The sequence below is a fragment of the Phallusia mammillata genome, chromosome 3 (assembly GCF_965637545.1).
Source record: "Phallusia mammillata chromosome 3, kaPhaMamm4.hap1.1, whole genome shotgun sequence".
Classification (NCBI taxonomy): domain Eukaryota; kingdom Metazoa; phylum Chordata; class Ascidiacea; order Phlebobranchia; family Ascidiidae; genus Phallusia; species Phallusia mammillata.
Genome location: NC_137254.1, coordinates 1,927,662 through 1,941,115, shown reverse-complemented (window position 1 = coordinate 1,941,115; position 13,454 = coordinate 1,927,662). Strand labels below are relative to the sequence as shown.

At 37.1% G+C, this 13,454-nt stretch overlaps 2 long non-coding RNA genes across 2 annotated transcripts; one reads left to right on the top strand and one right to left on the bottom strand.

Annotated features, from left to right (window-relative positions):
* Positions 1-7,587: 7,587 nt before the first annotated feature.
* Positions 7,588-9,850, top strand: LOC145217915 (uncharacterized). Its single transcript, XR_013857514.1, has 2 exons — positions 7,588-8,782; positions 9,025-9,850. It is a non-coding gene; the product is annotated as an uncharacterized LOC145217915 (long non-coding RNA).
* Positions 9,851-11,884: 2,034 nt separating this feature from the next.
* LOC145217917 (uncharacterized) lies at positions 11,885-13,448 on the bottom strand. The gene is made up of 2 exons (XR_013857516.1): positions 13,024-13,448; positions 11,885-12,782 (listed from the first exon to the last, which is right to left on the bottom strand). It is a non-coding gene; the product is annotated as an uncharacterized LOC145217917 (long non-coding RNA).
* Positions 13,449-13,454: the final 6 nt, after the last annotated feature.

The following is a 13,454-nucleotide window of genomic DNA, read 5'->3' as shown; positions in this document are numbered from 1 at the left end:
AGGCCTACTTTGTTGACTACAATTCTTGTTTCATTTTTCATCGTGTGGTTGCTTTATACCCACAGTGCTTTATGTCGAAATGATATGTTTGCTAATACGACTGCTGCAATACTGCTTATCAACAGAGAGCAAGTCGCACGCATTACTTTATACTACCTTCACACAAATAGAGATTATTATTTTAAATAAAGTTAAAATGTAAAAACATAACACAGCAGCCCAAATACGTGTCACACGATTTACAATGGGGTGAAGTGCAGGAGATTTGGCCACCACATACCAATTGGCCCATTGCACTTTTGCAACGCTTTAATGTTGCGCAGTTACTGAACTTACTTCCAGCTCAGTAATTGTATGTGCAGTTAAGTCGCGATGTATTTTTTACCTTGGCTACTCTGTCTTTGACGCTTTAATGCCTGAGGCCCTGACTAAGCGCAACGATGCTTGTAATTGGACAATCATTGAAATGAAGGCAGTGTTTAGTTAGCGCTGGCTGACAAGTTAAGTTTTTCAGGTGGTAGTTATGTGTTATGCCTGAGACCCTTTTTTCAGTCTTGCGTTCAAGAACAGAACAGCGGTTTAAGAACACACAGCTTAATTTAATGGTGAAAATAACGGCCCAGATAGACTTTAAAAGCGACATGCTTTATTGTTCAAACGTTTCGGCAAATGCTCATGCCATCATCAGTGATATTATTTTCACCATTAAACTTATGAACAGATCCGTATATAGTGTTCCACAGCTGAATTATTTCAGAAGTAGTCTGTTATGCCAGGTTAGAAACTTAGAAAGTTGCCTCTTAAGTGCACCCCTTAACTGCACTTTGCAAAAACGTAAACCCGTCAAATTATAGCGTTGTTGAGAAGAATTTTTGTCCAATTTTGTAGCAAGCGAAAGTTTTAGATTAAATCGCCTGGTCTTATTTAATGTACTTATATATAAGTTTTGTTTGCTTGTAATCCTGTGCTAATTATAACTGAAGTAGGCTGCTTAAGAATACTGACTGAAAGATTCAATTCACCAGCACCGTCGTACGCTCTGGTGATAGTAGCTCTAAAACGCGCAATGGTAGAACACAAGCTTTTCTTAACTTTTGAAAATTCTGTAAGAATGTTTTGTTCGTTTGTTGTAAGCACGTTGTATTTGCGGATACCTTTTCCTATTTTGCAATTTAAGAGTTAAATATGCGTGATATTGAGATGTTTTTGTACCGATTTGCCTACTCTATGTCACGCAACTGTAGAAACGTGCAACATACTTGTTGGCTAGCTTGGGAAAACAGTTGGACATTGATTTAAATCGTCCCAGACGACGCGCTCTAATGTTAAACTTGCAAATTACTGTCCTACAATAGAATGTGCACAAATCTGCACAACAACTTACTGTCTGAATTTCACCAAGGCTCTTTGATGATTAGGGTAAACGTCCTTTCGAACGCGCTAATTATGTGCGGTTTGCTTACAAAATCAACCCAGGCGATAAGTAATATTATACGCTGATAACTTTCCCACAAAGATTTGCTGCCACAGGTTTTTGTGCGCTAATTATGTGTAGATACCTGCCGATTTAATTTTTCTATTTACTCTTTTTCGATCATAGCATTTTTAGCCGAAAAACATTTATTGTACGTTGAGTTTGCAGGAGACACATGTTCACTCACAGTAAAAAGACATTTCATCGATGTGATGTTTGTGAAAAGAGCTTTGGTACAGGTGGAAATTTGAAAACCCACATGTTGACACATACCAAAGAGAAACCTCATCAATGTGGTATTTGTAAAAAAAGATTTAGCCTTGGTGCATATTTGAAAAGACACATGTTGATTCACACTCAGGAGAAACGCCATCGTTGTAATGTTTGTGAAAAAACCTTTACCCAAGGTGGAAGTTTGCAAACACACATGTTGACACACACCAATGAGAAACCTCACCGGTGTAATGTCTGTGAGAAAAAATTTCGCGTATATGGAAATTTAAAGAAACACAAACTGACACATACAAAAGAGAAACCTTTTCTGTGTGTTGTTTGTGAAAAGAAATTCAGTTTAAGTGGAAGTTTAAAACAGCACATGTTGATACACACCAGTGTGAAAGCCCATGTTTGTGATGTTTGTGAGAAGAGATTTCGCCAAAGTGGAGACTTGAAAATGCACATGCTGACACACACCAATGAAAGACCCCATCGGTGTGTTGTTTGTGAGAAAAGATTCCATACCAGTGGAAATTTGAAAACACACCTCTTGATTCACACCAATGAAAAACCGCATCAATGTGTTGTTTGTGAGAGAAGATTTCGCCGAATGGCACACATGAAAAGTCACATGTTGATTCACACTGAAAAGAAAAAAATGATTGATATACAGTACAAGCATCGAGCCAATAGATGACCATCTACTCCGTTTGCAGCTGATTCATACGACCTGTACATGTATATTTCCGACAAACGAATTCGTAGTGTTGAACTACTGAATTAACATTTTCAACTAGGATCTGTCGTGTGTCTAACGCACACTGAAGCGGTTTTGTGTATAAATTGCGCTTTGCATATGGTACAACTCTATTTTCACATTTGTATTTCCAATGGTGGGGAATAAATTATGATGACTAACACTATACAGACACACTTTCTTTAATATGATTGTGAATAAATGTTTTGGAGCATCGGTCAGCACGGGTGTAGGCTGACTATGAACGTCCACCAAAAATCAGGGGAGCAAGATTTCCCAAAATACTTTTAGGAGGCCACGGGGCACTTTCGGGTTTGGGCCTGCTTCTAATTTTTGACAAAGCGCTCGTTTTGAACCAGAAAACGAAATAGGCAACAGGACGTGTGAATTATGTATTTAGTCTCGTGCGGTCTAGCTTATTTGTGTGGAAAATTTTCCAAACAGATCTGATGACGTCATTAGGGAAATTCCCAAAGTAAAATGTTGCGAAAGACGGAAAACTTTCCACGCGAGTGTACCACAAACCAACGAGCACCAGGCGGTACTTGCATTTCACCATCCTCTACACGCTGTGGTAAAAGTGCAAACAGATCAGGCCCGACGTTTGAACCCGGAATGCTCCAAATGAAATTACAAAGGGTACACGAGGCCCTGCGGTTAAATGGTTACTCGAACTGGATCCCGAAAAACCACGGGTGCGCGGAAAAAGATTTAGTCCAAAGAGCGTGCTTTTATCACTTTGACATACATTCCCAAGTTAACAGACATAACCCGTCGCATGTTCACCGATTTTGGGGTCTCGGTGGGGATTAAACCTGTCAACACCCTACGTCAGATGCTGTCGCATCCCAAAGACCCCATAGATACAAACGCGACAATGGGTGTGGTGAACGCAGTCCCATGTGAACAGTGCAACGATATTTATATCGGCGAACGGGGAGGTCTTTGAATACGCGCCGAAAAGAGCATGAAAGGGGTGTAGCCAAGAAAGATGCCAAAAAATCTGCATTAGCACAACATGCTACTGTCCTCAAATCAAACCATAAACTTTTCTGCTACCCAGGTGTTAGCGAGAGAAACCGACTTTCACAAGCGAGGTTTCCTGGAGTCGTGGAACATACATACTCACACCAACACGATGAACGTTAAAACGGACGTTCTAATGCCGATTACTTATCGGTCGCTTTTGCACCATGGAGCTACCTGTTATCACTCGACCAGTGGTGCGCACTGCATTTTTTACCACCGCCCCTTTTTTGTGTGTGTGTTTCGCCACCCTTTTCGCTTTATGATAACTTGTGTTTGCAATTTATGTCATTACCCTGATGAAGGTGTCTCGTATGGGACATCGAAACGTCGGCATACTTTAATAAAGACTGCTGGAATGGCTAAAATTGTGTTGATACAATATGCCTAGCAGCAAGTTATTCAGGATAGCTTTCGTTTAATGCAGAAGCATGCGGAAACACTATGCAGCTTTTAACTCGTTTTCTGATTTTGAAAGAGTGATTTTAAAACATACAGAATTTAGAGGGCGCAGCTGTACAACTATGAGTCAATTGGTTCTTGAAATATGGAAACGTACAAAATAAGAATATTAAATAGCAACTGAATATTATCTAAATTACTCCGTGTCACGCAACTATCAGTTACAGTAGCTTTGTTGGGTTTGTGTCAGTAATGAGATCTATTTGCTGGGACGAATTTATATGTATATATATATACTACGATTTATTGAATTCTGCAACGGCAATCGCATCTTAAATTGACTTGCCCAGTCAACGCCGTTTGGACAATCATAGCCAAATGACCGGTTGACTTGTCATACGTATGTGAGTAGCGAGCCTTTGTCGAAGTCGTCCTTTCTCTTGCTGATATGCACCAGTGTCAGTAAAGCAGCCCTCGTAGCTTGCTCAACACTTTCTGCAGCGTCCAACAGTTTAAGTTGTAAACACAAAGGCGAAGGCATTTCTGCTAGTTGACAAAAACTAATGTAAGCGCAAAAATATATTTGGGAAGGATATTATTTACACGTAATAATTATTGATTTAATTGCTGTACAGTGTAGCAGGTTAGATACTTTATCGCGATAAGCGGTACATTTGTTTGTATGGCATTTATGTAGAAACTGACGGTTTTCCAACGCTTTGAATCGGGTAAACGGGTTAACTTGAGTTCTGGTTAAAGCTAAAGACTTAAGAAACGCACAGACATTTGACCAGACAGTCAGCGCTGTATTAAAGTGCAAGTTTCTTTTTTTCTTCATTGCTAATGTTCCCATAACCGTGACCACAACAACGCACTGTCGTCACTTCACCAATGGTCAAGTTACACGCATCAGTACACACAGTTGTAGGCTATGTACCATGTTTAGAGAGCAATGCAGGCTAAAAACGAGTTTGAAGCTACTTTTAACTTATTTCTTTAGGCGAGCATTAAATCATTACAGTGCAGTATTGACGGATAGAGCGCTGCAGCTGCAGCTGCACCTTCACTATACAGTGTTAAGGGGTTGTCACCATGTACTTGGAAAAACAGAATGAAGTGACTATCTTATTTTTTGAATGCAGTATTCTTGTTTGCAGAACATAGGATAGTAACATGTTGACTCAAACTAAACAGAAACCTCATCGATGTGATGTTTGCGAAAAAAGTTTTGCTCAAAAGGGAACTTTAAAAAGACACACGTTGATTCACAAAAATGAGAAACCTCATGAATGTGTTGTTTGTGAAAAAAGGTTTCGCCGACATGAACATTTAAATATCCACATGTTGACACACACCAAGGAGAAACCTCATCGATGTGACGTTTGTGAAAAAACTTTCAGTTTAAGTGGAAATTTAAAACGGCACATGTTGACACACACCCATGTGAATGCCCATGTTTGTGATGTTTGCGAGAAAAGATTTCGCGGAAGTGGAGACTTGAAAAGACACATGTTGACACACACTAAAGTGAAACCTCATCGATGTAATGTTTGTGAAAAGAAATTTAGTATCGTTGGACATTTGAAAAGACACATGTTGACACACACTAAAGAGAAACCTCATCGATGTTTGTTGGTGAGAAAAGATTCCGTTCCAGTGGAAATTTGAAACGACAATTCTTGATTCACAGCAATGAACAAAATGGATCAATGTGTGGTTTGTGAGAAAAGATTTCGCCAAATTGCACACATGAAAATGCATATGTTGATTCACACTAAAGACAAAATTTGATTGATACGATGTAAAAGCATCGAGCCTATAAATGACTAGCTACACTGATGAGACCTTATAAGTCGTCTGTCTGCAGCTGATTCATACGACTCGTGTTTTTTCCGCTAAAAGATTTCGTACTTTTCAGTATGTTCGTGAAAGAAATGTCTTAAAGAATTGGACAGTTGATATTACATATTTTGCATCAATGTACTTTCGTTAACACAATGTGCTCTCTGTGTAAAGCCCCATTCAGGTGTTTCGTACGAACCAATGTTGGTTCCAACATTGTATCATAATTATTTTTTCTCTTATTAGGTTGATTATCTTTTATACGAAAACGCAAAGATCGTGTTTGAGAAAATGTTAAACGTTGTTGATAATAATGTTGATAGTGGGCATAGTTTAACTGTTTTGTGTACAAACAAACTAAAATGCTAAAATGACCTACATAAATTTTATGTAGCTTCAAAGGATTTCATGTAGATACTTTTTTGCATTGAGAGGGACTACGTTATGCTATACGCATTGCGTTGAGCGTTACCAAATTATGTTCAGTACTGTTTTGTACCTTATTTTCGAATAAATGTATAGTGACAGTTAAGCCCGGTTTTAACCAAGCGCGAACTGCTCCTTTTTGCAGGCGCGAACGTTGCGAACAAAACCGTCTCCTCTGCTCATCCGTCAGTGGTGCACTACCAATATATTAAGACTTGCAATCAATGGAAAATTGTGCAAAATATTTTTTTGGGGTCAAACGAACGTTAACTGTATCAAGTGAAGGGCTAATCAAACACTAGTACCTAATACAAGCATGTGACCATCAAAGGTGCGGTTTTGCAAGGGATAAAGATAGAAATGTTTATATGTGACACAAAACTAGTCTACTCTGCGTAGCTAATTTACGAACTGCACCTGTTGGCTAAACTAGAAATGAGCTGTCACATGACAGTGACTGTCACATGAGATGACAAAACTGACCATCCAACTTCTGTATCATGATATTTCTATTTAAAACTAAAATACTTTTAGTATATATATTTAAAAATAATATATATAACTATACATATATAACTATAATTAAGCCATTGGTTAACTCTCCCAACCTGTATAAGTAAATACAGAAGAACAATGTTACACAAAATTGGTTTAACAGTAAAGATTTTCGTTCGAATAAGCAAATTACAGAAGCATTCTGTTGCTGCCCCAAAAGACATTTTTATAAACTGGGTTATTTACAAAACAGTTTTTATTGTACTGTTCATAAAAACAAAAACTCCCTTGTTTAAGTAATAACGCAAACAAAACCTTTCTGCTGGATCAAAACTTTGCTTCCGAGTTAGCACCTTAAAACTGTGACTCAGCGGTTTTATGATGGCCGACAAACACCTTTTACGTAATACAAGAAGCAGACAATGTGTAAAAACACAAAATAAAATTGATGCAGAGTTGGCTAACTACAGTTTTCGCATGTTGAAGGTTTAAAATCCAAAAAAATGCTAGAGAAAACTTTATGTAATGAATTGATAAAAACCTATAGCTTATATGTTTATTGTCAGGCACACAAGTTTAGGAAAATATCAGTATAAAAAGATCAAAGGTTTATTTTGCATTAACTTGCTGTGATGTAATAATGTGTTATTTCCACTGTCGAGCCGTTATGGCCAATCGTTCTCACTAGCAGATTTTTGGTTCTATATATCCACGTAGCTTGGTCGAACTGTGGTCCTTAATGTCCGTTGCTGGATTTAAACAGCAAGCTTTTGAATCATCTATTGTATTCTATTGCTGTTTGTGGGTTGCTAAGAAACAAAACTTCCACTACATCTTTACCATTAATCGTATCAGCTGAGAATAGCCTGGTAAGTCTATTCTTACAGCATTATCACAACTTGCGCAAAAATAACTAATTTACGCGCAATAGTGTTATTGGAAGCCTACATTTACTTTTGAAATGATTAATTTGTTCTAAAACATGGCATGGTGAGATGTTTTATAGCTGCTTACAAATATAGAATAGTAACATATACGATGGAAAACTGCGATCTATTTATAGTTTGCAACGGCCTACCGCATCTTAAAGTTGTCCGCCATTTTATTTATTTATTGTTTTCAAGTTGTCCGCCAGTTAACTCCCGATTGTTTGGACAATAGCTGAATGACCGGTTGATTTGTCATGCGTTTATAAGTGCCAAGCCTTTGTTGATGTCGCTCTTTTTTCTTGCTGTGATGCACCAGTGGTCAGTAAATTTTATTCCATTGTTGTTCAAGGATCGCCCAGATTTTGAACAAACAGGTGACGGTTTTATCTATACAGCATTATCTCATTTTCTTTAAGGTAAAACGCAAAAATATGAGCGTTACAGTATGATCGGAAGAACAATGTAGATTTGTTTGTATTGTATTTACGTGTATTTTTGTATTTACGCTATTTCAATGCTCTAAGTTACCCTAATGAATGCTTCAAAGTTTAAACATCGGTTCAAGTCAAAGGTTACATACAGGCGGGCTATTATAAAAGGTCTTAGGCGAAAAGCAGAACTAAAGCAGAAACGTTTGACCTGCTAGCCAGCGCTGTATGTAAACATTTTTTCTTTCAGGGCTCATGTCTACTTAACCGTGACGACAAATACGCACTGACGTCTTTCACCCGATTCGTCAACAAGTGCTCGATTAGAAGCGCTTGTGTTATGAAAAAATCCCCGTTTCTTATCGGGCGGTGTTATAATTTTAGAACATGTGTTATAACACAGCCCGATTTTATCGGCAATGGTAGTGAAGCATTAAATTTATTTTTTATTGAAAAATATCATATTTTCTGTGGAAATAATCGCAGGTGAAATGAGTTTTACATGAAATTGGCAGTTAAATGTGAACTGTTATGACAAAAGCAAACGCATTTTAAGCAGCGAAATAGCAGCAGTACCAGATTCTCCTCGATTGTAAACTGTAAAATACAAAATGGGCCAAGGTTGTTGTATCTAATAGGCATCCATGTTCTGATAACAAATGGAGTAATGAAAAGTGACAGTTCAGGGTGGGGGAAGCATTTCTAGTGCTTCGTGAAGCAAACTAAGGCCTAGCACACTATCAAATAAAGGACTTGGGACATTGGATTTGAAAAGCAATGATACATGGTAAGTGGTTGTCAATTGTCATGATATGCTTGTCATTCTCAACTGTTTCTATTATTTTAGCAGATGGTAATTTGTTATTTTTTTAGGCATGTTTAAAAATATGGTAGCTCATCTCTAGTGTGATCCTGGTTTTGTAAAACATTGGCTTTCATTTCTACTGGCCTAACTCAAGCATTTTTGTGTAAACTCCTACTTGTCAAATTAAATGTTGCCTACACTTTTTCTTTTATTTTTTGTTGCAGTTCAACATCTGGAAAACTGAATAGAAGCAGAAAAAAGCAGCACAATCATTCCAAAGGTAATTCAAGATTGCCTTGGACAACATGGAAGAAAGTAATTGATTGTGGAAGAATGGTGTGGGTGAAATGAGCTCACTGAAGTGTCAGCTAAATCATTGATGGATACAAAATGCTTCTTTCCTCACTTGCAGGGGAACATTTTATTTTAAGATATTCACCACACACTTCAGTTTTACATGAATCGAAATATGTGTGTTTTTTGCCGCTGTACTACCCGAAGGCAGGTTTATTTAACAATTCTTGTGCCCAATTTAAAGCAAACTTGTTATGTTAGATGTGTTCAATGATTTGTTGGTATTAACGCTGTCTTACCTACATGACATAATCATGGCGTCGTTAAAAAAGCATCTTTTGTGTAAATATTTATACATTTTCACTTTGATGTAGACTCTTTCAGTAAAAGTGATTCATCAGACAGGAATGAAAAACCTTTATTTTCAACCAGTAATCTCTATGATACAACCTCATCTTTCACATGGTAGCTGGTTTAATTTTATTTCAGTAACTCGCAACACATTGCATTTTCAGCTGAACAATGTTGTTTCACCTTTTTTGTTTCTCAGTCTGTTCACTTGATGACCCCTTTTTAGTGTACTCATTGTAAATGCAGGTTTTTGCTTGATAAATCAATCTTCTAATTATTTATCCTCTTCACATTTATTTCTTCTTTCATATAACTGTGGCACCCAATATGAGTATGTTATTGTGTGGAAATTGGGTTTATGAGGTGCTTTATTTTTTCATTAATAAAATGTTGCCCTTAACTGTGCATTTGTTATTTCATCATTTTAAGTACTAGTATTAACTGGTTTAAAATCACAAAGGGCTTGATGTAAACAAAAACGGTTTTCACAGGTCAACTCTAAACTACATCTAGTAAACGCATACAAAATATCTTTAGAATCTAACCACCACATGATAAATGAGAGGCGTACATCATAAGCGAACGAAGGGCATGACCGCTTTAAAATGATTTTTCGCGCTGACGACCCTTGTAGCATATACAGGCTCCAGATCACAAGCGGTATAAGTTAAATGAAAACGGTTTTTACAGGTCAACTCTAAAATACATCTAGTAAACACATACCAAATATCTTAAGAATCTAACCACCACATCATAAATGAGAGGCGTACATCATAAGCAAACGAAGGTCATGGCCGCTTTAAAATGATTTTTTTGCGCTGACGACCCTTGTAGAATATACAGGCTCCAGATCACAAACGGATTAAGATAAATGAAAACGGTTTTCACAGGTCAACTCTAAACTACATCTAGTAAACGCATAAAAAATATCTTTAGAATCTAACCACCACATGATAAATGAGAGGCGTACATCATAAGCGAACGAAGGGCATGACCGCTTTAAAATAATCTTATACGCTGACGACCTTTGTAGCATATACAGGCTCCAGATCACAAACGGTTTAAGGGAAACAAAAACGGTTTTTTACAGGTCAACTCTAAAATACATCTAGTAAACGCATAAAAAATATCTTAAGAATCTAACCACCACATCATAAATGAGAAGCGTATATCATAAGTAAACGAAGGACATGACCGCTTTAAAATGATTTTTTGCGCTGACGACCCTTGTAGCATATACAGGCTCCAGATCACAAACGGTTTAAGATAAATGAAAATGTTTTTCACAGGTCAACTCTAAAATACATCTAGTAAACACATACCAAATATCTTTAGAATCTAACCACTACATCATAAATGAGAGGCGTACAAGCGAACGAAGGGGATGACCGCTTCAAAATAATTTTATGCGCTGTCGACCCAGTAGCATGTACAGGCTCCAGAACACAAACGACATAAAGTATTGAAAACGGTTTTCACAGGTTAACTTTAAACTAGACCTACGTCGAGTGAACGCATGCAAAATATCAATCAATTCCTATCATTACCCTAAAATCAAGAGGCGCTCATCATCACTATACGTTGAGATTGTATTCTACACGCTACAAGAAATTTACATGCTATAGGCCCACATGAAATCGACAGCACTAGCGGTCGTGTCCTGCGCTCGCTTATGATGTACGCCTCTTGTTTTTGATGTTCTTCTTAGAAGATAAAGATATTTGGTATGTGTTTACTCAATGTATTTTAGAGTTGACCAGTGAAAACCGTTTTTGTTTACCTTAAACCGTTTGTGATCTGGAGCCTGTATATGCTACAAGGGTCGTCAGCGCAAAAAATCATTTTAAAGCGGTCATGCCCTTCGTTCGCTTATGATGTACGCCTCTCATTTATCATGTGGTGGTTAGATTCTAAAGATATTTTTTATGCGTTTACTAGATGTATTTTAGAGTTGACCTGTGAAAACCGTTTTCATTTATCTTAATCCGTTTGTGATCTGGAGCCTGTATATGCTACAAAGGTCGTCAGCGCATAAGATTATTTTAAAGCGGTCATGCCCTTCGTTCGCTTATGATGTACGTCTCTCATTTATCATGTGGTGGTTAGATTCTGAAGATATTTGGTATGTGTTTACTAGATGTATTTTAGAGTTGACCTGTGAAAACCGTTTTCATTTATCTTAATCCGTTTGTGATCTGGAGCCTGTATATGCTACAAAGGTCGTCAGCGCGAAAAATCATTTTAAAGCGGTCATGCCCTTCGTTCGCTTATGATGTACGCCTCTCATTTATCATGTGGTGGTTAGATTCTAAAGATATTTTTTATGCGTTTACTAGATGTAGTTTAGAGTTGACCTGTGAAACCGTTTTTGTTTACATCAAGCCCTTTGTGATTTTAAACCAGTTAATACTAGTACTTAAAATGATGAAATAACAAATGCACAGTTAAGGGCAACATTTTATTAATGAAAAAATAAAGCACCTCATAAACCCAATTTCCACACAATAACATACTCATATTGGGTGCCACAGTTATATGAAAGAAGAAATAAATGTGAAGAGGATAAATAATTAGAAGATTGATTTATCAAGCAAAAACCTGCATTTACAATGAGTACACTAAAAAGGGGTCATCAAGTGAACAGACTGAGAAACAAAAAAGGTGAAACAACATTGTTCAGCTGAAAATGCAATGTGTTGCGAGTTACTGAAATAAAATTAAACCAGCTACCATGTGAAAGATGAGGTTGTATCATAGAGATTACTGGTTGAAAATAAAGGTTTTTCATTCCTGTCTGATGAATCACTTTTACTGAAAGAGTCTACATCAAAGTGAAAATGTATAAATATTTACCCAAAAGATGCTTTTTTAACGACGCCATGATTATGTCATGTAGGTAAGACAGCGTTAATACCAACAAATGTTTAAACACATCTAACCAACACAACAAGTTTGCCTTAATTTGGGTACGAGATTAAAATAACACCAACAAATCATTGAACACATCTAACATAACAAGTTTGCTTTAAATTGGGCACAAGAATTGTTAAATAAACCTGCCTTCGGGTAGTACAGCGGCAAAAAACACACATATTTCGATTCATGTAAAACTGAAGTGTGTGGTGAATATCTTAAAATAAAATGTTCCCATGCAAGCGAGGCAAGAAGCATTTTGTATGCATCAATGATTTAGCTGACACTTCAGTGAGCTCATTTCACCCACACCATTCTTCCACAATCAATTACTTTCTTCCATGTTGTCCAAGGCAATCTTGAATTACCTTTGGAATGATTGTGCTGCTTTTTTCTGCTTCTATTCAGTTTTCCAGATGTTGAACTGCAACAAAAAATAAAAGAAAAAGTGTAGGCAACATTTAATTTGACAAGTAGGAGTTTACACAAAAATGCTTGAGTTAGGCCAGTAGAAATGAAAGCCAATGTTTTACAAAACCAGGATCACACTAGAGATGAGCTACCATATTTTTTAACATGCCTAAAAAATAACAAATGACCATCTGCTAAAATAATAGAAACAGTTGAGAATGACAAGCATATCATGACAATTGACAACCACTTACCATGTATCATTGCTTTTCAAATCCAATGTCCCAAGTCCTTCATTTGATAGTGTGCTGGGCCTTAGTTTGCTTCATGAAGCACTGGAAATGCTTCCCCCACCTGAACTGTCACTTTTTATTACTCCATTTGTTATCAGAACATGGATGCCTATTAGATACAACAACCTTTGCCCATTTTGTATTTTACAGTTTACAATCGAGGAGAATCTGGGACTGCTGCTATTTCGCTGCTTAAAATGCGTTTGCTTTTGTCATAACAGTTCACATTTAACTGCCAATTTCATGTAAAACCCATTTCACCGGCGATTATTTCCACAGAAAATATAATATTTTTCAATAAAAAATAAATTTAATGCTTCACTACCATTGCCGATAAAATCGGGCTGTGTTATAACACATGTTCTAAAATTATAACACCGCCCGATAAGAAA